Here is a 2,948-nt window from a genome sequence, read left to right as displayed (position 1 = left end):
TTTCCTTCCCTTCTCTATAAATAAATAAATGATATCTTTAAAAATAAATAAAATAAAAATGCCAGTGAATGTTATGTAGTTTTATATAAGCTAGTTATTAATTTAGAGAAAGTATAGACTTTGCCACCTTGTGACTCTGGCTCATGCTTTGATGGTGAATGAGAAGCTCTGCAGTAAATGGTTTGTGTGTGTGTGTGTGTGTGTGTGTGTAGTTTTTCATAAGCATCCTTCAAACTGAATACTGTTATCTGCATTTCAAAGATGGAAAAAGAGGCTTAGAAAGATAAGCAACTTGCCTAGAGCACATATTGAAACCCAAGCCTGACTGATTCCAAAGGCTGCTAATCGCTATTCTGCTTCAGTGACCTTTGGACCTGCTGCATAGATCACATCGACCAGAATGTCGACACCACAAACTGGGATACAGAGAAGAGACAGCTTGTTGCACCATAATTATTTCCACTGCTTATCCTTGCTGAAATTATCCAGAACCTACTCAGCCTTTTGGTTCTCTCTCTGTGTATACAACATTTTTATAACCATCGTGAAGTTCAAAATTGAATCTATTTCATCCAGTCTGTGGGGCCTTGGAGAACTCTGAGTGACCACTGGTCCACGTCAGTGGTCCTCGGCTGAGGTGTCCTCCTGCGCCCTCCATCAGATAACCAAGCTCCTGCATGTTAATCCGAGGTTATTTTAAGTGGGAAGAAAATCCTTCTCTGACTTCGGAAAAAGGAAACATAAATTCACCTGTATAAATACACCTCTTTGCCAAGAGCATTTTACCCTTCACATCTAAGAGGGACAGAAATATGTTGCATCTTTTTAACTAAAAAGAAATTCTTTTTCCTTTTAACTGTTTGTCCCTGCTTTGTCTCATTCTGTTTGGATTCTTTAAAAAAAAGAAAGAACTTTTTACTAAACAACTTCAGTAAAGTAATTTGATATACAAAAAACTGAATGTATTTAATATATACAATTTGGTGTTAATGTACATCTGATTTAATCTACACAGTTTGGACATATGCATATACCTACCCCTGAAACCACTCCCCCAGTCAAAGTGACATAACTATCACCTCGCAAAGTTTCCTTGTGTGTTTTGGTCTGTGTGTGTGTTTGTGTGTGTGTGTGTATGTGTGTGTGTGTGTGTGTGTTGGCGGTGAGAGGAGGAACAAAGAAACTTGAAATGAAGACTACCCTCTCAAAGTTGTAAGTGAGCAATATACTATTAACTATAGGCACTATGTTGTACAGTAGATCTCTAGAACTTACCCATCTTGCATAACTGAAATAACTCCCCATATATTATATATTGGCATTTGTAAAACATTCCATTTGATTCAAGGTGATTTGGGAGAGACCCTCAGAGTCTACTATGGAACTAAGAACTGTTTGATGAGAAAGTAATTCCATAGGACATGTCCACTATTCCCCATGCACCTTAATTCCCAGAAAGTGATTAAAAACAGACACAGAAATATCATATGTTTTACATTAAAAAAAAGCATTATCAAGAACTTAGTGGGTGCCAAGGAAAAAAATAGGTGTCGCCCTAAAATTTTTCCAGGAAGAAAACATTGTACAAGAGAAACAGAAAGTGTGGGATATGATTGATTTTGTTTGCAGGGACCCTCGGCACCATCATCAAAAGAACAAGAAGCAAGGGGAAGAGGTATGTTGTGAAGACTCAGTGCCTTTCAGTTCTGATCAACTTGTCAATCTTGATCAACACAGGGGACCACGTTTCAGGAACAAGTGTCCTGAATGATGCTTTTGGTGTCCCAGAGAGTTAGATAACTGGATGTATATCTAGTCACAGGAAGAAATCTTTTTACAAATTGCTTATTAATTTATTTTGCACTTCTCTACTCAGCAGCTGAAAATCTTCCTGGCCTGGAGTCCTTAGCCATACACTGTGTGAGTGCCAATTTCCAGTGTTTTAAAAGGATTCTTTCAACAAATACTGATGTTCTCCTAAGAAACTACCCAGGGGCTTGCAAAACTTTGACAAGAAAAACTTTGCTTTGAAATGCACTAAACACTCAGGATCTTATTCATCATGGGATTTGCTGAGGCTGTGTGGAAATTATTCGAGAATCTGATTTCATTTCACCATGTCAAGTCTTCCAGAGGGACCCAGATGCAGGTCCTGAAGTGAATGAGCTCACATCATTTCTGAAGAAGCAGCCAGAGGGAAGGAGAGAGGATAACGGTGGAAAGAAGGGGAAGGAACTAGTCAAAGAACACGAGTGGAAACGGACAACAGTGTGGGGATGGACTGTGGCAGCTAGTGGGTTGAACAGAGGAGGGCAAAGTAGGGAAAATTTGGGACAACTGTAATAGAATAATAAAAAAATGTTTAAATACATTTTTTAAAATAAAAAAGACTGTCAGGATTCAGGGGAGGTTACCAAGTGTTTGATTCAATCCAGCCTTTGGTGAAGTCTTTCCACAGAGTAAGTGGAGACACCATCCTTTCTGGCCCCATGGACAGGCACAGAAGGGAAGTGTGTCATGAGAGTGGTGGAGGTTAAGAACTGTCTCCTGTGTCTCCTGGGAGCTGGATATCACAAAATTAAGGGACTCTGATGCCTTTTATTGCCAGTGGGATTCTAGAACTGTGTTCATGGCTGCAGGAGGATAAAGTGGGGAATGTACCAGCTGGAAGCGTGTGAAGTCCTCTCTAATCCCAGCTCTGCCTGCACCAGCTCGGTGACTATGGACAAGCTGCTCTTCCTCTTTCTGGGCCTTTGCTTTTTCCACTAAAAAATAAAAAATTCTGAGTTGTTCAATATGATAGTTTCTAGCTACATGTGAATTAAATTAAATTAAAATTTACTTTCTCAGTAACACCAGGCAAATTTAAAGTGCCACACATGGCTCGCAGCTACCACAATGACAGCACAGATTATAAACCATTTTCATTGTCACAGAAAGATCCTTTG

Source organism: Pteronotus mesoamericanus, unplaced genomic scaffold (assembly GCF_021234165.1).
Source record: "Pteronotus mesoamericanus isolate MK-2021 breed Mesoamerican mustached bat unplaced genomic scaffold, CSHL_Meso_final scaffold_54, whole genome shotgun sequence".
NCBI classification, from domain to species: Eukaryota; Metazoa; Chordata; class Mammalia; order Chiroptera; family Mormoopidae; genus Pteronotus; species Pteronotus mesoamericanus.
Note: the sequence above shows the minus strand (reverse complement) of the source record.